The sequence below is a fragment of the Desmodus rotundus genome, chromosome 4, assembly GCF_022682495.2.
Source record: "Desmodus rotundus isolate HL8 chromosome 4, HLdesRot8A.1, whole genome shotgun sequence".
In the NCBI taxonomy this organism is placed as follows: Eukaryota; Metazoa; Chordata; class Mammalia; order Chiroptera; family Phyllostomidae; genus Desmodus; species Desmodus rotundus.
Window position 1 is genome coordinate 123,530,363 of NC_071390.1, and position 25,427 is coordinate 123,555,789.

Here is a 25,427-nt window from a genome sequence, read left to right on the forward strand (position 1 = left end):
GAAATAAATCTATACACCCTTAACCAAGTCAAGGATATTGTAGCAGTTCTCGAGGTGGTTGCTACAGTTATGTATCCATTGCATTTCCAAAATATATTCTACTTATACATAACCTTGCATGTGCTTCTTATAGAACTATCAGCTACATTTTTGAAAGGCAGGCATCAATTATAGGCTCTATATCTTAAAACAGCTGGGACTCCCAGGGTGGAAGTCCGCATACTGTCATTGCAAAAGGAAGCCACACAGTATGTACACACATATGCACCTACACCCCACACATTCACCATGTTTACATTTCAAGAAGTTTACCTACTGTCCCCCCGCAAGTTAAACTACCTGAAAGAGTACTGTGTTGTCAAAAAGCTTTAGAGCTGGCCCACAGACCACTATCTTTCCAACCTATTATGCATAACCCAAATAGATCTACTTGGCCCTCTCTGCAGCTGAAGCACTAAGTGAGCACGGCATATGGACCCCAAAGGGAGAAAACTAGGTTATCTCCAGTCAGAGGTACGAACTTTCCTAAACTAAATTCAAGAGCCAGTATCATGAAATGCCAGCATTAAAAAAAAAAAAATGATTCTATGTGCAAGTGTAAGCCTGGCTACTAAAGGGTTAACAGTTAGGCTGAGAAACTTGTTATACTATTTCTGTAAGAGAATGTAAAACAGAATTACCATAACCTAGAAAATCAAGACCATAATTCAAACAAAAATTTTCTACACACTAGAAATTATGTGCATTTAACCCTTATTTCCCATCATTTTCTTTCATATAACATCAAACCTACCTATACATTCATAGTTTTTACTAGTAATACACAGATAGATCAAAAATTTTAAATTGTTACAGAACAGAAATATACTCCATACATACACACGCATATATACATAATACATGTGTGTGCTCGGTACACTGGTCTATTTCCCTCAAATCCTGGGCTCTTTGACGATAAAAGTGCATACTTATAGAATGGCTGTGCCATCTTCATCTTTGTCCTACACACATCGCTTTGGCTTTGGAGAATAACACAATAAATAATTTGTGAAATCTTTTTTAAAGGAAATTGACCTACTGAAAAAACCATTGTTTAAAATGGAAAAATATATATATGTTTCCCTACCCACTGACCTTGCAAGTCTGTCAGTCACTCCACTAAATCTAATATTTCACTTAGACCCACTGTCTTTTCCTTTTACTCTACTGTTGGCTTTTCTGGTTTCCAGGGGAATAAGGCTGCATTAAACTTAAATGTCCTTGTCCTCATTTTGGCTTTTCTGGGACACTTAGGTATGTGTCTAGACATGACTAAATGCCAGGGGAGTGCAGAACCTAAATCGTTAGGTTTATTCATCTTCATGAGTCACTTATCTCACCTTTGGTATGGAGCAGCGGCACATCTGTGCAGATTAGGTAAAACAGAGCAGAGCAGCAAGCTAAAGACCTTGTACTATAACGGCAGACGCACTGAACTTAGTCCTGCGGTGGCGAACTGACGAGCGTAGGAAGTCTAGGAATCGCCAAACAATCTGTCATGACCTTTAAATATAATATGTGGATCTTGAAATACTCACTTTTACCAACAGAATTCTAGATATCTTTCTCAAGTTTCATTACTCTCACTTAAATTAACTTAAATTAACTAAATTACTATTTTGACCCTTTTTTGGGACTAAAATATATGTGTGTGTGAAAGTAAATGAATGAACTCAAAACACTAGCTTGGTTATTAATACAATTTAATGAAAATTTTCAGTACTTGGAATACATTATTAAATGCCTGAAAATAGCCATGATGGGAACATGTATTATCTTTGATGCCATGATTTTGTCAAAAGATTTTTTTCAGATAAGTACATCAGGAGGTTTATAGGAAATACATGTGTGTCACTTCCCACGCCTGTCTAAAACTGCTTTCCTATTCTAAATAGAAGATTTCATAAAATTCACAACTGAAAGAAGATATTTACACCATCACTAAACTGAAAATTGAGAAAAAAGGAAAATTAGATGTTGTAGGCAATGACTTACAGATTACTGTATTATAATTTTGTTCATATAATGTAGAGCAAATCGGGATTTGATCACAGGGAAAATAACTAAAATTACATATATATCTATTACATATCAATATATTACCATATGATTTTTATATAGATCTTCATATCAATCTCTATATTGATATATATAGGAAGAGAGCAAGCTTTTTTACACCTCCAAGTTTTGCACATGTTCTTTTAGCTCTCTCAAATGCCCTTCACCTTTTCAGAACTGGTAACTCTTCATTTGTCCTACAAAACATTTCAGGAACTACTTTCTCCAAGAAGCCATCTCTGATCCTCCCTTTCCTATATTTAGGTAAGGTATCATTGCTGAATATTCAATTAGCACCCAATCCGAATCTCTGAAACACTGAATATAGAGAACTGTATTGTTTCCTGAAAAGAACTCTATGTTTGACTCATGCCTATGAACCTAGCCTGTGCTCAGAGCAGCTGCATAGCTGTTTTTCTTATAATCGAATCACTTGGTCAGTGGGCAGATCTGGAGGGTGTGTGCATGAGTGCATACCAGTGGTGCTCAAAATGGACATTTGGTAATGTCTGGAAACATCTTTGCTTTTCAAAACAAGAGGGTGGGTGGTGATCACTTTTTCAGGTATATGGTAAATGTTGAAAAACATCACATCATACACCTAAAACTAATATAATATTGTGTGTCAACTATACTTTAATAATATTTTTTTTAAAAACCTGAAGGATGGCATCTCATGGGAAGAAACCAGGCATGCAGCTAACTGCCCCTCAATGCACAACAAAACTCTGCCCACTCCCAGGAAAAGTGACCCGGCTCAACGTCCCCTAGTGCCAAGGCTGAGACGCCCTGGCACAAGCACCCATGGCACTACTAGAAACTCTCTACCTTCACAGATTTTTGTAAGGTCCATCGGTATTGTGATCTTCATTAATAGAACTTAGCACATTTGAAGGAATTCCATATGAATCAACATATTACTCCAATTTAAGGAAATAAAAGTAGTAAATGTTGAAGTCTCATTTAGGAAAAAATAGAGTATTCTTATAACCCAACTCCTGAAAAATTTTCTCATACAATCAGTGTAGCTGTTCTCACTTATGTTCTAATAATTTCTCAACGTGCATGACGGCATACATGAAAAAGCACTAGGTCTCTGATATTGTTCCCTCCATTCCCCCCACTACTTAAACTACTTAATAAACCAGAAGTTTAGGGTCCATATGAATGTGAATTTTCAGAAGTTGATTTCCCAGTATTATTACCAAATTCACTTGTTTACTTTTATAATCTTATTGAATTTATTGGTTAAAATTATAGAGGTTTCAGGTGTACAATTCTATAATTCATCATCTGTATATTGTATTGTGTGTTCACCACCCCAAGTCAAGTCTCCTTCCATCACCACCAATCTCCCACTTACCCTCTTCTACCTTCCCACTCCTAGCTTTCCCTCTAGTAATCATCATACTGTTGTCTGTGTCTGAGGACTTTAATTCTTTGCTCAACCCCTTTGCTTTTTCATTCAACCCCCAAACCTCCTCCGGACTGACGGCTCTTAGTCTGTTCTCTCCGAGTCTGTTTCTGTCTTGTCTGTTAGTTTATTTGATTCATTAGATTCTACATCCAAGTGAAATCATATGGTACTTGTCTTTCTCTGAGTGGCATATTTCACTTAGCTTGATACTCTCCAGGTCCATCCATGCTGTCACAAAAGGCACAATTTCCTTCTTTTTTACAGCTGAGTAGTATTCCATTGTGTATATGTACCATAACTATTTTCATCCACTCATCTACTGATGGGTCCTAGGTCTGTTTCCTAAACTTGATTCTTGCAAATAGGACTGTGATGAACACAGAGGTGCATATATTCTTTCAAATTAGTGCTTTCGGTCTCTGAGTACATTCTCAGAAGTGGAATTGCTGGGTGATAAGGAAGTTTCATTTTTAATTTTTTGAGAAAACTCCATACTTCTTCCCACAGTGGCTGTACCGGTCTGCACTCCCACCAACAGTGCATGAGGCTTTCCCTTTTCTCCGCATTCTCACCAACAGTTCTTGTTTGTTGATTTATTGATGACAGTCATTCTGAAAGGTGTGAGGTGATATCTCATTGTGATTTTAATTTGCATTTCTCTGATGATTAGTGACACTGAGCATCTTTTCATGTTTATTGGCTGCATCAAAGTAAATGTTTTTCCCAGCCAAGGAAACCATCAACATAATGAAAGACAACTCACTGAATGGCAGAATATATTTACCAATGATACATCTGATAAGAGGCTAATATTCAAACTTTAAAAAGAACTTCAAAAAGTCAACAATAAAAAAATAAAAAATCCAATTTTGACCTGGCTACTGTGGCACAGTGAATCGAGTGCTGGCCTGTGGATCCAAAGGCCCCTGGTTCGATTCCCAGTCAGGGCACATGCCTGGGTTACAGGCCAGGTCCCATGAGGGCATGTGAAAGGCAACTGATGGATGTATCTCTCACACATCCATGTTTCTCTTCCTCTCTCTTTCCCTCCCTTCCTTTCTTTCTAAAAATAAGTAAATAAAATATTTTTAAAATGGGCAAAGGACCCGAAGAGATATTTTTCCAAAGAGGATATGCAGATGGCCAATACCAAATTTGTTTTAAAAGGCAATAATAGATTTGAACTTCTATCACAGTAACAGTCACCAAGTGTCTTCTGTGCAACAATTACAGTAATTAAATTGTTCTGAACAGTATATATGCTTGTTGTAAATTGCAATGAATATTCGATGAATATTGATCTTCATTGTACAACTTAATTAAAACTTGTCCAGGAGAAGCCACTAATGCATACAATTAAAGGAAATGTTTGATACCACCATTACTTCGGAAGATATTAATTAAATAAAAGAAATTTTATATACAATTATTTTATTTCATTATTTATATTTTAAAATAAAGCCACACCATTGAACTGAGAGACTGTCTTCAAGGTCACTTTCCCTATGCCATTGTAATGAAGATGGGTATATTGGTAGGTATTTTAATCAGTAATTAAGAAGACAAATTCTCCAGGGAAATAACTCTATGGAGTTCATTGAGTATAGAGTCTATCGTGAACTTCTTAAATGTATGTAGGAAAGAATGACTCATGAATACAGGAACTTTTTAATAAGTAAAAATCAGTTAATTGTCTTTCCAACCAAATAACACATTATAATGGAACTAATTCAAACTACTCTTAAGTATGCTTCATTTTTATTACTACACACTAGTAATGTAATGCTTTCTTGAACAAATAGAGGAAAGAATTTAAACAATTTACTTTTAGAAAAGCCAGAGAACTGTTAATGTATTTTTGTTGTTGTTGTTGTTGGGATTCAACAGGGCAAGAAAAAGATGGAATGAGTAAAATCAAACACGTACATGGAGACTCCTAAGTCTTCACTTCCACACATCCTAAAAATTAAAGACTAATTTGAGTTAGTAATTCAAATATGGTCTTCAGTGATTATAATTTCAAATATTAGTAACTTTCTGTGTATCACTTGACTCCATTGCTCCCTCCTTAACATCTTACTAATATTAGTAACAAAGACCAGGAAAAAATACTGAATTCTCCAGGACATTGACACATTAGGATGAATGTGTTTTGAGACTTTGAAGACTGCTCCAGGACATTCTATCTGTCAGAAGTCAGTGGGTGACCACTGGAGAGAAGGTGTGATTCCTGATGACATGAAGATAAATCAGAGAGCCAGAAGGCATATTCTTACTTATATTGTTTCTGTTTTTTACATAATTTTCACAGTAACAAATAAACACAATTATAATGGTAGTTAAAATTCGGTCACAATATGAAGAGGGAATAATTTGGATTAGAAGAATGGCATTTTCTTTCTCTAAAGGCATTGAATTGAAGTCCCATTGAATATAGTAAAATTTTGATAGGTGCTTGTTAAATAGAAATTACTAATTTCTATTTAACAATAACTAATTTCTATTTAACAATATCAAAAAAGCTACTGGATTCAATTACAACACACATTTTACTAATCTGTGGAAATAAACCCCAGATATCCAGCTGTCCAGCCTCTCTTCATGGTCCAATTCAGCACAGATGTGATTTCTTACTTGTGGGTTAAATTTTATAATTCGACAACTGCTGCAGGGAACAAAGAACAGTTGACAAAATGAGTGCAGGGAAAGAGTGCATGTGTTTCCCATTGGGAAACTAAATTTGTAAATTTGGTAAAACTTATGTTATAGGTTTAGTGGTGCTATGTAGACTTCTGGTATTCCTTTACTTGAAGGCAAGAACCTACAACTAACAATATTTCCACAGACAATGAATGGAAGAGCATCCACTTCTGTGCAATTCCTAGCAACCCATGTGCATGACATCAAGAAAAAAGAGTATGGACTGTGTCCTATGTGTCAGATGCTCCGATGAGCAATTTATAGATGTTCTTTTATTTAATCATCTCAACAAACCTGTGGGCTCTGCAGAACACTGACAATTGGCAATTCCATTCAGAGCCCCAGCAGAAAAATAAAGAAGGAAGAAAGCACGAAGCAATACCTGAGGGCTCTGCCCCAGTATGTGACCCTGCTTCCCCAGACCAAGTCCCTCACTTAGAGCTTGGACACAAGATCCTGTGATTACAGCCACCTCTCTCCCTAGACATACAAATGAATTAAACCCTAATCAAAAACCAATCTGCTCTATTCGTACATGAATCTGGGATGGTGAATACTACTTGAGAAAAATCACACAACCTAGGAGTTTGATTCTGAAAATGCATGCTAACCGTGCAGCTCCGAATCCTAGTTTGCCTTACCTTTTGGCAGGATTTGGTCATAAGCCCACGGACAAACACTTTCCCTCACCGTCTGTGTTCAGTGACAACATAATTTCTGTGGTTTTCAACCCTCTGGCTACTTGTTTCCATTATAAGCTATTCTTCCCGTCCCAACTCTTCAAATCTCAGCTCGATCAACGCTTTGTTTTTGTCAACTGTCCTCACTTCTCACTCTACACCAACAGCTGGACTAGAACTTAACATGGGAAATAAAAAAGAAGCATTTTGAAAAAACAAATGTCCTGGTTCCAGACCATTCATATTGAATCAGACTATTTTGGATGAAGAATAGCTAGTGTACTTGTATTTGTTGGTTAGTCGACTGGTTGGTTTTAAAGGCAATATTAGCATCTATCCCTATGTAAAAAACTTCCTGTAGAAGAGCTCATGAACTTCCAAGTCCTCAGAAGACAAGGGGTAATTACCCTGTAAATACATATATCTTGCCCATTTCTTTCTCTTATAATTTCTATCAATGTATAGATTCAGGCTGCTCCAAAATGAACAAAATATCTTCTCTGTACAAGAAAAAAAAATCCTGTTTTCTATTTCAGTGACTTCAATGCCATAGAACTAGTTTTTCTACCTAAAACTCTGTGAGTACCTTTGTCTTCCTTCACCTTTATTCCCATATTGAATCAGTGACCAGATCCCACCAATTGTAACTATATTCTATATTTAACTCTCTGAACTATCTGCTCTGTTTCATTCCGCAGCATAAGCGGGTCAGCCAAATCCTGGCAGTCATCTTCCCTTGAAAAATCGCCTAACTGGTTTATCAGTAAAAAAACAAAATCCCTGGCAATTTATTGAAAACATTACATCTAAAAAGATATTTCTAAGCTACAACAATGTGGTCACATCTCTCCCTCACTTCAAACTTTGTTATTGTGTCCTGTTTTTCACAAAAATCCCTCCAGCATTGGTCTATGTTTTCTTCTCCAGTGTTATTCAGACATTTCCCTCCTTTTCTTTCCACAGTTCAGCAGTACTGAACATATTTCACTTCCAATTATGTGGTCTTACTATAGGTTCAGTTCTGTCCAATGAACTGTGAAGGTGATCTTCATGAGAAGGGGATTTTTGAGGGGAAAACATTTAGAAAAAAAAACGGCTGCTTGCCTGGGAAGTGCTGGGCACGGGGTGTATTTCTTGGAGCTGGTGCAGTCATCTAGAGCCAATACAGAGAGTCAGCAGCAAAGCCAAGCCTACAGATCAAGGTTAGCATAGTGAAGGGATGGGAAGTATCTGGACCCAAATGATATCATAGAGTTGCTAATCCATCTAAGTTTGAAACTTGCCTCTCAGGATTTTCTGTTACGTCAGGGAAAAAGCCAATTTCATTGCCTAATGCAGCGGGGAGGTGATTCGCTGTTATTATGTGCAGAGGAATACATCCTCGCTGGTACAACTGCTAAGGGACAGAATGTGAAGGCAATCTCCAGTCTCTCTTATTTCAGTCTGTTTTCTTTCCATCCTGTCTTGATATTCTCAAAATCATATTTACAACATTCCAACAACATTCCCAACTGAATCTGAATATATTATGTTTAACTGTTGACTGTGAAGAGCTACTGTTACCTTTGTTTGTTTAAAAATACTTTCATATTTGTATCTCTTGTTCCTCTGTTTCTTTTTCATTTTGTTTCAAAATATTTTTCACCATCATAAATGAAGTTTGAGCCACTGCTTTTGGAAATTAAACAGTAGAATATTCATACTATGAAGCACATGGCTGCGAGGGAAGCAAAAATCGATCAGAATATACACCAAAGACTGACTTTTTAATATACTGTAAAATTGTGTATTTGGGGAGATGGAAAGAAGTTATCCCCAATTAGTATTCACCGGTTAGGCCATACAAAGTATTTAGGCAAAGGTAACACTGAAATTCACTGACAGCTAAAGTATGACTAATGAGCAATCTGCTACACTCACAGCACACATGGCATAAAAAGAGCAAAACCATATGGTTTTCAGTGGCTACTTTGTTAGGTGTGGTAACCAAACTTGTCAAATCTTACATAGTGATTTCATTCGAAACAAAAAATCAAAAGTAGACCAAATAGCAGACTTGAAAATCATCACATAACAGAATACACTCCTCAGTTCCACATCATAATGTAAATAGGTAATATATGAAGCTATTCCTTAAAAAACAGGGTAAATCCTCACACTTGGAATAAATGTGCTTATTCACAATTCACTCTGAGAATGGTTCACTGCACAGAGAATTCTCATTATTCCTATGGTTCTGTTTTGGTACTATGTGAACTTGGGGAAGTGATTTTACTTTGAAGAGCTCAATTCTAATATTTCTAACATCAGTATTTGAGACCGATATTCTGTACATAATACACATTATATAACTTAACCCTAAGAATGATCTCTTTTTGGTATACTGTATTCTCCATTTTACAGAGGAGGAAATTAAAGTTGAGAAAAGCTAAATAGGGCAGTGGTCCAAGGTCCCAGAGCCAATAAGTGCATAACTGGAATCTAAATGTGAGACTGTCCAACTCCAGAGCTCTTTGTCTTGCTTTCTGTTCACACCTGCCCCAATGTGGCACTTGCTGAACCCAAAGGTTCACTCCTTTGAAACTCACAACACCTATATATCAATGTTTCATTAAGTCAATGAATGGGGAATAGTATATATATTACAGAAGCCAGTATCTACATTAACATTATAATATTACGTTCAGTTATATTAATCTAAACAAAGCAGACTTTGATTTTCCTGGGGCAATCACAGTTTAGTGTCAAATTTCCAATAAGATTCTAATAAGTTACACGTTTCTGGAAATCCAAAAGGTAAGCAACAAAGATGAATCCTCTTTTTTTAACTTTTAATTTTCTTATGTATTATGCTCTAAGGATATTAACTGGGGCAAACTAAGTACACATTTGCCCAAATGTACTTTGCCTTTAGATGTTAAGAAGCACATAAAAATAGAATGGCAAGTGTAAGCAAAGCTGATTCTGTGTTTTGAAAGAATCTTTACCCCAGTTCTCATTACCCCAAACTGCAAACTGATCTATATAATTATTAGCTTTCCAGCCTTCGGGGTTGGATGAATGATGATTAGATCTAAACGTGCACTCACACAGAAACTCCCAAGTTTGTAGTCCGTGTTTTAAGGTGAAAGCATTTCCAAAACTGAGTGAACAACTGGGTGGCCCCATTGCTCGTTTTGTAAAATGAGAAATGAACCAAGTTTTGACTGGCAACCGGAATCATCATTCTCGTGTCAGGGTTGCAGTTTAGTTCTGATGTAAACTTCATTCTGATATAAACCCAACATAATGATTCTTTGTTATCTAAAATAGAAAAAAATATACACTACAAGAAATCTTTGGATAAGGATTTGTCATCAAAAACGAGTCAAAATGCACAGCAACACAGATACAAGCACAAACAAATACTGTGTCTCAAGCTTTAGGTGACTGAGCATAAATATTTTACTACTCAGCTCTAATCATCCATCTTAAAGCAGCTAGAGTCATTCGTGAGAGCAGGAAAGTACTTCTTGAGTCAGTCTACTAAAATATAATGAAGTATATATCTCAACATGGCATAAGGTTGATGACCTGGTACCTAAAACCTATTTTAGTCAAAATATCACCTCAGTAGTAGGCTAATTCTATTTTTACAAAGTACGAAAAGGAAACAAAGTAAAATAAAAGTACTTTCAATTTTCCGTGGCATTGGACAGATACTGTTTTATGCCTATTAACTGCTCACATCCTTTCTCCTTCCTTGCTATCAGGCTTTTCCTTGTGTTTAGACGGACAATGTGCCCAGCGACAGACAACACATCATTACTGGCCTCAAAAAATAATGATAATCACATTTCAATTATCTTAGCCTCCGGTGAACCTGGTAGCCTTGTTACACAGGTTCATCCGACGAGATATGAACAGAAATTGACTCCCCAGTTTCTGGGGAAGTTTCGTGTCCTAGCTGAAGGAATAGTGAAGCTGACATGCCTTGTGGTTCTTGTCTTTCCCTTATTATTATTCTGAACTGGATGTGATGGTTGGAGATAGACTGGCTTTCTTGCCACCATGAGGCAACAAACTTGATGGTAGGACCAAAAAAATCACAGTGATTTCTGTGCTGACACCATTAAGCCACTGACCCCAATTCACCAGACAGCATCTACATTCTCTAAATTTTAAATTACTATTGGACACTTTTCCTATTACCTGGGACCTAATCCTAAATAACATAGATAATATATAAATAACTAAGGAAAAAGTCTAAGTCACTGCCTTAACTTCTATTCTAGCTCTCCACAATATGACACCTGCAATGAATAGGGTTGTTATTCAACATATGTATTAAGCATCTACTTAGGTACCAATAACTGTTCTAGGCCATGCACACACACACGTGTATGTATATATGTGTCTATATATACATATATGTGCATAGGTACATGTGTATAGGCACATGTGTACCTATATGTATATGTATAGGTACATATATTATATATACACGCCATATATTTTTTCAGGGTTTTTTGAGCTTGGTGTTTCTATAACGTGCGTTAGAATCACCTGCAGTGCTTTAAAAACATGTAAACGCAAAGGCCCTTTCTAAATCCTACAAAGCTAGAACATTAGGTGTATCCTAGGACACTGAATCTTGTAAAGCCCCTACCACGCAAGTGATTTTTATACTTTATTTAAGTCAGACAACATTTGAGTTGGGCTATGCCCTATTCAATGAGGGGAATCTACCTATTGCACAGTTGCATTGTTGGGGCGATGTAAAATCACAATAGAAGTCTGGAAATGCTGACTCTTAATTTTTGTACTGATACCATCTCAGAGTAGCACCACCCCAGACCCAGATTTCCCTTTGAGTAGCTCTGAGTAAGTGTTCTTTACCAGTGACAAAAGCCAGAATTATCTGTGCATATTTTAAAACTACAGGTTCCCAGGCTCTACAGTAAGACATTTCTGCAAAAGTTGCTTTAATGAATTTTTTTTTGATTATATATATATATATATTTTTATTGTTATTTAATTACAGTTGTATGCCTTTTCTCCCCATCCCTTCACCCCACCCCAGGTGAACCCACTTCCCTCCCCCCTCTCCACCCTCCCCCTTGGATTTGTTCATGTGTCCTTTATAGTAGTTCCTGTAATCCCTTCTACCCACTGTCCCCGCCCGTGTAGGAGGGTCCAGACACGTGCAGCAGTCCCCCCTATCTTCAGGAATACGCGCCAAGACCCCCAGCGGATGCCTAAAACCATGGTTAGTACCAAATCCTACATACGCGATTCTTTTTTTCTAAACATGCAGACCTGTGATAAAGTTTAATTCACAAATTAGTCCCGGCAAGAAAGGAACAATGATGACTAATAATAGAGCAATTACAGCAATATTTATCACCACAATAAAAGTTATATGAATGTGGCATTCTGAAGTAAAATAGAGTTACTGGAAAACAAGTTCTGCGATGCCTCAGCAGATCCCTTGACGACCAAGGGGACTGCTAAGTGACTAACAGGGGCATGCGGCCTGGTTGCTGGAGGGGGGACGGCTCACATCCTCAAGTGACAGAGCTGGGTGTCGCGAGGTTTCATCACACTATGCTGAACACCGGGGCAATTTAAAATGTATGAACTGTTATATCTGGAATTTTTCACTTAATGTTTCTGACTGTGGTTGACCACAGGTAACTGAAAGTGGAGAGAGAAATCACCGTAAGGGGGACCGCTGTATTTACGATGGTCTGAGGTTGGCTCTGATGAGCGACTCTAGGTTAGACGTCGTTGCTTCACTGTACACTGTTACACCGCATATTATAACTTGTTCTTTAGTGAGATTGTTAGGAAGTTACAAGTCAGGATGGTGCATGCTGATTTCCAAACAACATTTCTTTTACACTTTTACACAGCGGTTTTCACAGAGTTCACAATGGCCCCCAGGGTTCTAAAGAGAGGGCTCAGAGGCACAAGCAGATGAAAGGAGGGAGGAGGTAAAAATAGGGCGGAGACACCCATTAATTCTACTGTTCTTTGCTCACCTGTATTGGGCTTCCACAGTGGCTTATTTTAAATGAGAGTTTCTGCTGCTTAAAAAGTTTGAAAACCACTTGTAATATTATGTCCTTAGCTTTCAATGATGACTTATATAAGAACCTATTAGTACAAATCAATTCTGCATATTTTGAAAACTGTTAAGAATACTACCCTGGCATTGTTCAATACCCCAAGCACAAACAACATTGAAATCAGCGTCTTTCAAACCCCAGAGTCAGGGAAAAATGATTTTCCCTGATGAACTGACAGATTTTCTTCCAGGAAATGAGAACTGTGTAACTGAAAGTTTATACTTAAGTTTTCTATTCAGTGGCTTTAGCATTGATGATAGTGAGATTTTCTTGATATAAGTTTTCCATTTCCCCATATACTTTGCTTGTATTTGTGTTATATTGATTTTCTTATAGAACATGTACTTTTTGTAATAAAACATGATTCTTTCCTTGAAAGATGGTAGGAACACATAAAAAGTACATTTATATAAATGTAATATGTACGTAGTATATGCAAGAAAGAGCTTTGGCAACAAACATACCTGGTTCCTATTCTATTTCTTGTCTGACTCAAAGCAAGTTATTGAACTTCTCCCAAATCCAATCTCCCACTGGTAAAAGGGAATAAGTATGCCCATTCTACAAGATTGTTGTGAGAATTGAAGGAGGTTACATAGAGAGAGTCTTCATAACAGTTATTACAATTACCCCTCTAATCTAGAGAAAAATTAAATTCAAAGAGTTCTTAGCTCAGTAGAATACATTGTTAACACTTATATTTCTAATATATTTGTCATAATTTTAGAGTAAGTAAAAATATGTTCAAGAGGGATGGTTAATTAAATATACTAACCAGATGCTGGTTAGCATTAAACACACTAATCGGACAGTAACCAAACTATACTTAAAAAGCCATTTGTCATTATATTTTAAACTCATACTTTTATAAATCTATTCTTAATGCTATTCTATTCATATGGTTGATGGTATCCATTTTCCTGCTACTTTCCCTGCAATATTAAGAATTCCTACCAAGTTGTAAATTTAAAGTGTGTCATAAAGTAAATGACAATCTAAATAACCCAGGAAATCTAGAACGAATGAAAGGGTAAATCCATCTCCTTCCAAGACATTTAAACCATTAAGAAACAGATGTTTTATATTAATTGTTTTGCTAGAGGTAAAATTAAAACATGCTTAAAGCAAAATTAATATATTCTGTTGGTTGATAGGGGCCTAAGTCATATAAAATTGAGAATTTATTGTAAGGAAGAGAGGGCAAAAAGCAGTAGTTGATTAAATCATAGATATCAATGAATTATTTTCCAGTGGTATGCTAATCTCAGTAGAACTTTCTTCTCATTGATACTTTTTGGTAAATCTAAAATAAATTTTCTACTGCCAAATTTCTTTTTAATGACTTGTTTTGGTCACCAAATCATACAATCTCTGAGCTGGTAACTTCCCAATTTAGAAGAGACTCTATAATATCAGAGATTCTAAATTCTATTGTTATGAATTTGGGAAAAGAGGTACATTGGCTCTTCTGGCAGAAGAGTAATAAGGTGAGACTAGGTTCGGTTAAAAGCGGTGTCTTCAAAGGAGCATGGAAGTTACTCAATAATAGTCATTCATTAAACATATATTGATAAACATATATTGATAAAAAGTATAACATACTTTTTTATAATATACTTGTAGTTGATTCTCCTTGAGTTTATAGAGAGGCAAACCTTCTTCATATTGATGCACTTGTTAAATGTAAAAATAATTCTACTGCCAGTTTTCTTGGAATTAACCTGATTTGGCTGGCAAATCATAATATCTCTGTTAGTAGGAAATTCTTCAAAAGTTCAGAAGAGAACTCTTTCTCTCATTAACCTTTACTTTTTACAGCAATTATTTTTTATCCTCACCCAAAGACATGTTTATTGACTTTAGAGAGAGGGGAATTCAGGGAGACAGGGAGGAAGAGATGCATGGATGTGATAAAGAAACATCAGTCGGCTGCCTCTCCCATACACTCCGACTAGAGACTGCACCCACAACCCAGGCACGTGCCCTGACCTTTCAGTTTATGGGTTGATGCTCCAACCAACTGAGCCCCACCAGCCGGGGCCTTTACAGCAATTTCTATTCTGATCAACTATCAGAAATGTACAAATAGGAGAAAAACTCAATTCTAACCCAGTGTAATATGCTACACAAGCAATCAGAATTGGTACACCATCCTGGGGAAACTGGAGAGAGGTCTTCCTGACCACTTAGACCCAGGCCCGAAGATCAAGTTACCTGGGCGAAGAGAAGAGCTGTGTTTCCTGGTGAGCACCCAGAATCCAATGCACAGACAGCAGGTCTCCCCCCGCAGGAGCCTAGACTGCACTGCACAGACAGGAGGGAAGTGGCAGGAGAGGTGGGCCAGAAGCACATCACTGAGAGCTTTGTACTCCGGTTGAAGGAGTTTAGATTTGCTCTGAGGGCATTGGAGAGCCATTGAACGGTGTACCCAGGGAGTAAACAAGGGCTGCTTGGGCAATTGAGCTGAAGTCTAGTGCTTTTCTTCTGATAGTTCCACTTACAACAAATATTAGACAGCACTCACTGACTAAGGTAGAAAATTAGACCTTGCTAAATGTCAGAGTGCCAAACCACACTGTTTTCTCAGTACATGTAACATTAAACTTATGCAGTGCTTACTATATGTCAGGACTTTTAAAAACACTATATTGATGTGAATGCACTTAATCTTTATGAGCCTACCCGATTAACATTTCCATTTTACAGACCAGAAAGCACAGGCACAGGGGAGGTTGGCTGCCTTGCACGAGGTCGCCCAGCTCTAATGGACTCCCCCAGAGTCCAGAGCCCATGTCACTCTCACTCTGCCATACTCCCTCCTGAGTGAAGCATTGGTTCTGCGCTCCTAAGTCTTGGGCTTTGAAACCAGTTGCCTCTTCTTTTTTTAAGAGATCAAACTTTCTTGTTTTAGTTCCTTTGTATATAATAATGAATTACTTAATCTACACTACAGGATTCTTATGAGATTCTCATGGAATAATACTTCAGGATTTTTTATGAGATTCTCATAGGACAATGTAAGTTAGTAAAGTTTGTGAACTATAAAGCACTTAAAAAATATGAACTGCATAAAAGTGATTATAAAATATTGAATATAAGCCTGTGCAGCAAATATCCTCGGGGCAGCAAATATGCCCAGGACTCCACATCAATATCTGTGTGCACTTTTACAACCGTACTTCAGTTGTAAGCACATAAAACAGTTTATTCTTGTATTATCATTTATTAATTATTGTATTATTGTCCATATTAAAGAGAAAAAATACTCAAGGAATTGACTTGATAGGAGACAAAAGTGAATATATTTTGCACTGAACTTTTCATTCCCTTCACTTGTTACAAGCAACTGTATTGCCTAAAAAATACAATACCACAAGTTGTCAAAAATATGTTTTCAAAACGTGAATTTCCAGTACAGCAATGGTAGTAATCAGCAATAAGTAGCACTTTTGTGTTTGCTTAATGGGATTTGAGGAACATAAAGCTAGGTCTACAGTGTGGCCTGAGCTAGTGATTGAGAGCTAGGTTGCTTATATATTAAAGTAACGGAAAACAATTCAGAAAGTAAAGAATACATGCACTGAGATGAAAAGAAAGTAATGTGTGGAAAGGAATTCTGTGCTAGTGGGGTTTCTGGCAATGAAAAGAGATGTTAACATAGGGCACCTTAGGGTACAGCAGCCCAATGCTCAGCCGTTAACTGAGTATTTAGTGAGGGGGGAATATCCGAGCTGACTATGACAGCAAGTACCCCCAGGACTCCGCATTCTCTTCTGTGTGCACTTTCACTACTGTACTTCAGTTTATTCTTGTAGTATTATTTATTAATTATTGTATATTTTCCATATGGTAATCTACTTTTGTCCTACCTTGTGTATGTATACACACACAATTTTACTCCATATATATATGGTTTTCAACCTTTTTCATCTTATGGCACACATATACTAATTACTAAGATTATGTGGCATTCCAAAAAATTGATATAATTTTGATTCATTCACATTGGAAGGCTGTTGTGTTGGCTGGTGCCATTTTTTTATTCCTTCCCAAGGACATTATGTTTTTCATTGCTTTCTGGAAGAGAGGAAAGGATAGAGAGAGAAACATGGACATGAGAGAAAAACATTGATGTGAGAGAGAAACATGGATTGGTTGCCTTCTACTATGCACCTACACCAGGGATGGAACCCGCAACCTGGGTTTGTGCCCTGACTGGGAATCGAAACCATGACCTTACAGTCAACTGGACTATACTCCAAATAACTGAGCCACCCTGACTAGGGCTGGCTGCTGTCATTTTTTTTATTTGACAATCTAAAGGAAAAGAGATCAGTGTCCCTGACTAAATAGGTAGGTATTGCATGTTTTAAAAATTCTTGTGACACACCAGTTGGAATTTACTGATATATTGTGAAATAGAAAGCATGCTATGCCAGGAGTTAAGTATCTAAAATATTTGAAGATATATATTGATATGTTTTGTGGCTAAAAGGCAACATCTGACCTCCCTGTGGAATAATAAGGTAAATTTTAACATCTACAACCCTGATCCTTATACTAATGGTTTTCCCCTTTATTAAATAATCAAATCCCAGTGCTCAGTACTAAGTGAGGAAAGCAACAGAAAATTTGAGCAGCATCTTGCGGTTGATTTTCATCTTGGATAACCCTATGAAAAGTTTGCATAGTCATTGTTTTTGTTAGATTGTTCTCTTGTCTCAGATTCCCTACAATTATCCAATGCAAGGAAGACAATGAACTATGATTGTGAAATCCTATCTCAAATATCCTATATTTAGTAGTGGGGGAAAGATTGGGACTAATATCTGTTATGTACCTGTTTTGCTCTAGGAATTTCGCCAGGCAGCATACCCACATTCTCATTTTATTTTTACAATAACCCTGGGTGTGTCGCCACCTCATTTTAATTATATGGAATCTGAAGTGGACAGTTCAAGACCACAGCACTAAGAGATCATGTCACGGCCCTTACATTTCCCCACTTGCACTACATCTCACCACGAGTACAAGGCACAATTATTGTGAGTTTAATTAAAATTGAGTAACAGGGCCCTCAATGCCATGGACCATTTCCCAGCCACTGAGGCACTAGTAAAGTGTTTTCCTCTTATATTTACAAAAGTAAGCTATTTTGGTATTTCTTTTTCTTAAAGAAGTTTCCTCATATAACATAGGCTTAAACCCACAAAACTGCTGCACCTAGCGCTTTCACATATCCTGGTCTTTACCCAGCAGGTGATGTGCTCACGTACGTGAACTACGCGGAGTTTTAATCAGCTTTGTCCCCACAACTTACATTTGTGTAGTACCCTGCCAACTAGAAAATTGCTTCATTTTGTTTGTTCTCCACAACAAGTAGGCAAAGTAGGTAGCACTAAATTTTTTTTAAAAAGGAACTGAGGTCAAGAAAAAAGTAACAAAATGAGTGTCCACACAGCTTATGAGTTAGTAAGCAAAAGAACTTAAACATTGAAAAAAGAAAACTAACAACAACAAAGACTAGTTCATTTTTGAATTTCAAAGACAAGTCTTCTTTTTCCTGGTTCATCTTTTTTCTATAATTCCATATTATTAAATGCTTCCCCTACTTTGTCTCACAAACTTACATTAAAAAAAATAGTGATTCCAAATCTATAAGATTAAATCTGTTGTTCCCTCCTTCCTCGCAGAAAAATCTAATGCGGTGGTTTGAAACTGGACATGGTTAAAGTCCTTCCGACACAGCAGTTTCCAAGTATTTTCTCCTTTCTCAGAAAGTTTGTTGTACCCCTTTGTAGGAAACGTGTTATCCCATCACTGTGCTACCAACTCTGAGGCAGAAGGGAGTCCACTGTCTTCTTCAACAAGACCAGGCAGCCTGCCTCACTTGTCCAGCTAGAACACAAGGCCAGAGCTCTGGGTGAAAGTTAGAATCTGGCTCTAAGAGAAAGCTCCTGCTGTGGACTGACTGCTGGGCTGAACTGGTGCCCGTCCAATCCACCTGCTGAGTTTGTCTTTCCACAGAAAAGACATTAACAAGCATCCTGGAAGAGGAAGGGACAGCCTGTGCAAAGTAAATAAGTGAGCTATTTTATAAGAGGCACAAAACTGACAGTGACATCTTAAACTCTTGCAGTTCTGATGTACAAATTAAGTGAAAAAAATAGTATGACTTGGCTTGACATAATCTACTTTGTACCTTAGAGATTGGATGCCATGATTTCATAGAAGACCACTACTGTCTTATCACCCAGTTTGAATTCACAACGTCCTTGAGGTGTTGGAACACAAGAGACAAGGGCTCTTATCTTCTTACCTTGTTTTGACTTTGTACGAATGGAGTGTCAGACAGGGATGGTAGGATGAAGGAGGGTGGGAGGGAGGGAGGGAGAGAGAGGAAGGATGACAATACTTCTTTTTAGTGAAAATTCACACATTTGTATATTTTTGACTTCACTTTGCTGTAAGTTACACTTCTATTAAAAAGGTATTAAAATAAAATATGCATATAAAAAGAGGAAGGAAGAGAAGGAAGGGTGGAGTGAGGGAAGGAGAAAAGGGGGAAGAAAGATGTGAGTGTGAAATTCCTGTAAGAGAAAAAAGAAACTGCTCATCTAAGACTAAAAGAACAGACTGTATTTTCCCTAATTCTTCCAATACTTATCCCAAAACATGTTTCCAAGTAGGAACATTTTCTCACAAAGCATGTGCAAAATATTTCAAACCTCAGATTTGGCTTTTTGATTTTTTTATGCCAGAATCATTTATTTAACAGAGTTATGGGCCCAGTTTAGTTAGAAGCAAAAACATGTGTGATAGACATAGAAGATGGCTTTGGCAATAGTCCAAAATGAGAGTGATCACAGATATTTGAATCCCAATTATTTAATCTGTGGGGTGTCTAATGCCACAAGTATTTGTCATAATTTAACAAAACAGCTTGCAGAGAAATAGAAGGAAAGAGCCTAAATGGGTGAAATAAAAAGGACTGAGATTGCTTTTTTCATTAGGTGGGGATTTGTATCTTCAGTATCAGAATAAAACAAATATAATTACAGATTGTGTGTATGTGTGTGTTGGGGTTGGTATTTTAAAAAATATATAAAAAATAAAATCCAAGCATTTTTATTAGTATCAAGTTCATAGTCATACCACATTGTCATCCCCTTCCCACCAATTCTTCCAGCCTCACCATGACCTTTCACACACCCCCAAATGTGTCTGTGTGCACATATACCAACACTCAGCCACCCTACTGCACTCTGCCTCATAAAGGCACCACAATTAGAGCTGTGAACACTTGAGTTGCACAGAAGAAAGAATGCATGACCTATGGTTTGGTATATTCTCTATTAATTTAAAAAATAATTTAAGTGATTTTGACAAAGTAACAGAGCAGCTGATCAGAAATTAAAGGCTGGTGAATCTATAGGAGAAGAAGAGCTAGAATAAAGCTTAATTATGAACAGAATCGACTAGATTTTCGGAAAATGGAATAGATTGTTTAAGTGGTACTCTAAAGGAAAACACGCATATTTTAAGAGGATTTTGGGGCAATTTTTAATTAGCAGAAATGATTTCTTATGGTTTATTTAAATCACTAAAGATAAAAAAGCCACTTGAAAATTATACTAACAGTAAGTGGCAGTTAATACAGGCCATTGTATTAACCACACTGTTTTCAAAACATGATGTGCTGCACCTACACACTCGGTTTCATTTATGACTTTGCAAACCCTGGGATTCTTATTAGAGACACTGGATGAAACACTTGAGCTTGTAGAGAACAACAACAGAAAAAACACAAGACCATACATTACCAGACCATAACCCGGATACAACTCAAATTGTTATGTACCTAACACTCTTTTTAAATTAATTTATTTTTTACTTTACACTAACTGACCATTTCAGCAAGGATTTTTTATGACGGCAATGGAATAGGCTAAAAGGGAATTTAAAGATCTCTACTTCTAATGAAATTCATTGATAAGAAGTATGTTTTAAATGATTTGTTTCATAATTATCATGAGTTGAATTTAAATTAGAGCCATCTTTTGATTTCGTGTGATCAGAATGAATGGAGTGACTGTATCTTGTACGTCAAATCTACAGTCAGAAGAAATATATAGATTCCAATCCAGTTTTAATACTCGAGAACATCTGTCACTTCATATATGTAACTTGATATATAAATACCTATTTCATAGGACAATTTATGGCATCAGTGATCCTATTAGTATTTGGTGGGAAGTTCTTCATTATGACACCTTGTATATGTTAATAAATGTATTATAAAAATGAGTTGTCCAAATTTTGATTTAAAATTCATAAACTGAATTCAAAAATTCATTTTTTCTTGTTCAAAGGAAAAGTTCTGTCTTGTTCAACACTTTAAAATTTACTTCATCAACTTTGAATAAACAAAATGTCTGGAAGTCAGAAACTAAATAGGGAAAAGTAAATATATGATAAAAGGAGACTCTCCTATGTACTCATGCCAAACGTTTTGGAAATTTAAAATTGATTATTTAAAAGTAAATCATTTATAATTTGTTTTAAACCTTTTCAATGGAAACAATAACTCAGATACCATTTCACAATAACTGTCAAAGCTTCCAGCTTTCTAACTGCTACATAGTGTTTTAAAATTTGTTACATATAGATTAGAGATTCCTGTTAGTAATATGTTTCTTATATCACTACATCTCATTGAATGGAACCATTTTTTTATTACATTAAAGAAATATTATTAACTTTCTGTAAAAAAATATGAGCATATTAATGAGTTTCAAAAGTTTTTAGAACTCATTTTATTTTTTAGCTACTCTTATATACACCCATTGAAACCTAAGTGCCCCACTTGGTCTGAGATAGAACATTTGATAATTTTTTAATGTCAATGAAAAATACCATCAGTTGCGTTTATGTATGCGATACAGTAGGATAACTCCTTTGAAGAAATCACTACCTCACCAACTGATCTATAAATTCTGGTAAAAATAACTAAATGTGTATTTACCCAGGAAAGCGTATCGGCAGGAGCTATTCTGCTCTATAGATAAATACATGTTCAGCAGAGATGATAGAACATCAAGAATCATTCTGAGTCTCTAAGGTAACAATTTACATTTTTAGCTCCCATATTGCTTTGTAGTCAAACTTCACTTTCTGAAAAAAAAGGACAAATACTGTAATAAGTTTGTAATGATTAATAAGTCTGGATATTCAAACTGCAGTTAATTTTCAAGCTTTATGAAAAACAATTGTAAAATTATTTTAAAATTGTTACGTGTCATAATCACCTTTGAATAATTAGGTAACTCTGCTAAGTTAAATTCAAGCAATTCATTAGTAAAATGATCATATCTGTTCATTTAAATTTAAAAATAAAATACAAAGAGTTACCAACACTTTTGACACAAGTTATTACTTTCCAATATTAGCAGATTTTTCCTTTTAAAAAACATCATAACATAAAAGGAAAATAGCTATACTAACTCATAAAAGGAAAACTAGTTGTAGTTAGTTAATATACTCTACCTTTTACAGTCAAAGGTAGAAAAGAGTCTTCCAAATGAAAGAGAAATTAGTCAACAAGCAAATATGTTTTTAAAAAACAACTCTCTAAAGGGAGAAAATGAATTTGGTCAAATCAATCAACAAAAATGTAGAGAAAAATGACTAAAGTATAGTTATATCCTCAACCATAGCAATATTGAATAAAGTTTAATATTTAGATTGTCTGAGAATGTTTGTCTATAACTAGTTATATTATCTCATTGTGGTATTTTATGTATAGATACTACAAGTGGTCATATTTTATAGAGTATTAATAATATAAGTAATGGTAAGTAGTGCATTTCCAAGTACAAACATGGACCCTTTTCCCATACCAGTTACATTCTATGTCAATTGAAATAAAAAGTTAAAACCATTTACAAGTCTCAATATTACAAGAATATATTCAATTAACAGAGAAATTTCCATGGTAAATATAGGAATTGTACCCTCTATTTTTCATCTTATATGGAGAAATAAAATCTTCTTACCGCTTACCCTGACACCCAAGACTACATTTGTCCACCTCAAAAAAAGTCTTAAAATTTCAAGACTCAACCCCTTCTGTCCCCCTTCATGCTTTATAAAACAAAAATCCAAAACTCTTCATAGTCCCTTATAGTTCCAACAATCTATGATTCAAACAGGAGCAATGGCTTCCTTTTTTGTTAAGTGGTGTCCTGGCGAGGGAAGAATTTTACTGTCCCTTTTCTGTGGGGCCCTGTCACTTTACCTAAAAGGAAATGAATTGCAACAGGATGACAGGGCCACACAACAAAGCCTTTTCGCTTTACAAATCTATTATGGCCTCCAGTCTGTTTTATGGGCCTGGTCCCATTATAAACCAAGAAAAACCCTAAAACAAACATTCTTCCTATTCTTTCTTTCCAATGAAATCATCTACAATTTTATGATTGTTTTTCAAACAATTTAGCCCCAATTTTTTCCCCTTATGGAGTTTTACCCCCCAGACCCCTTCCATCCCACTTTCTCAAATATACAAAACATACAGAGACAAGGAACTGGACTTTTCAAATACAAACTGCTGACAACTGTCGGAAGCACTTTACTGGGACATTACTGACTTTAGCTTCAATGAATTCAGCTTGATTCACTGCGGGTGAATCATTTTCAATGCAGAGCTGTTCAATGGTAATTGGCCAAGAATCCCTGCTGTGAAAAGCACTTGTCAAATAATGCTTGTTTACAAATATATCTCCAGACAGTAAAAAAGTGGCAGTTATTGAATAAGTTTAGGGCCACCTCCAGCATTTGTAACAGTGGTCATGCTCCCTTTACTTGCTGAATCCGTTAAATTTTTCACTTGTTGATACATTTGGATTTTTCTGTTCAGTTCTGCTTATTTGCCTACCAAAGTTAACTTTTAAAAATGACTGGAATACTAATTATGAAAGTAAACACATTTATTTCTTTCTGCCTTGATTTTTCCTCACATATGGGAATATTATATTACATATGTAATGTAATACAAGGCAAGGCAAAAGCATGGGAAATGATACAATAATCAATAAATAATAATACAAGAATAAATTCTGTTTCTCATATTCCCAGCTGTAAACCTATTTTTGTCTTACTATATATATATATATATATATATATATATATATATATATATATCACTGCCTGAGAAATCACTAAGCATTTATAGATTGTAAAAAGCAGAGCATATGAGGGCAAGTTATTAATGGATTCAGAGAGCCTTCACGCACATTTCTTCCCCTAATATTCTACAGTCCTTCCAGAAATAAACAATCAAAAACAAGCTTAGAAACTTCATTCTGAATCTTTAAATAAACAAACTGACTGCAGTTATAAATATCTTAATGCATTCTTATTCAACTTCAACACTGTCATGGAGAAGCAAACAGAAGAGAAGAACATACATTTTGGAGAACAGAAATAAGGTCTGGGATGACGCTAACGGCAAGATGGAAAGCTGTGTTGAGCAGGATGGGATGGAGAGATTACACTTATTGATAAGCGTTTATTTTTAATTACATGAAATAGTGAGGCACGACAAAATGTGCTCCAAACAACAGGCATGCCTCTATCTGTAGTGTCTTCAGAGCACTGGGTGGAAGGTAGCACTCGTTTTGGGTTAGATCCCTGCAACCTGGCACTGTAGCCCAAGTTCCCCTGCGTTCCACTCGCCGGCGCAAGAACAATCCAACCCGTGGGCTTAAGTTTATAAAACTACCCTAACTTATCTTCCACAAGATTGAGTTCCACTTGTAACACTTTAGGAGACCAGAGCTATTTCCTCGCTTCTCTCCACTTCTATCTGCCTCTTCCTCCTCCCCACATAGTCTTGGCAGAGGTTTCCATTCAGCAGTATCCTTTCTGGGACTTCATTTCTTCCCCTTCTCTGATCAAGAGCTACTGCTCCTTCTCAGGTCTACATATTCCCCTTCCCCCATACCACCTGGAAAAATATATATATCATGGAACATGAGAGAATGCATATTACTATTGCTCTTTAAATCCAAACCAGGGTACCCCTTTTGGTGGAATAAGACATAGAATAAAAGGACCCCTAACCCTGTTGTAATCCCTGGACTTCTAATGTAACGAATCTAATAAGAGACGTTAATAAATTCACTAAGACTTCAGATAACACTTTCTCAACTTTATGGGGGAAGGGAAAAATGAAGATTGCTTGGATTAAGCACTGGAGATTGAAGACAGATAAATCAAACTGCATATAAGCATTCAATCAAATCTAAAAACACAGAAATTGAAGAGACGGGCTCCTGGGGCGGAGCAGGGCAGCCGGTCTCCATCTGCCCTGCTTTCACAAGGTTCCAGGGAGCCAGCTCGCAGGGCTCCGGTCCTAGCTCA

At 36.4% G+C, this 25,427-nt stretch overlaps 1 protein-coding gene across 6 annotated transcripts in view; it reads right to left on the reverse strand.

Moving 5' to 3' along the window:
• The window catches only part of EPHA5 (EPH receptor A5), a 322,354-nt gene that overhangs the window by 294,715 nt on the left and 2,212 nt on the right, over nt 1-25,427 (reverse strand). The window lies entirely within an intron of this gene.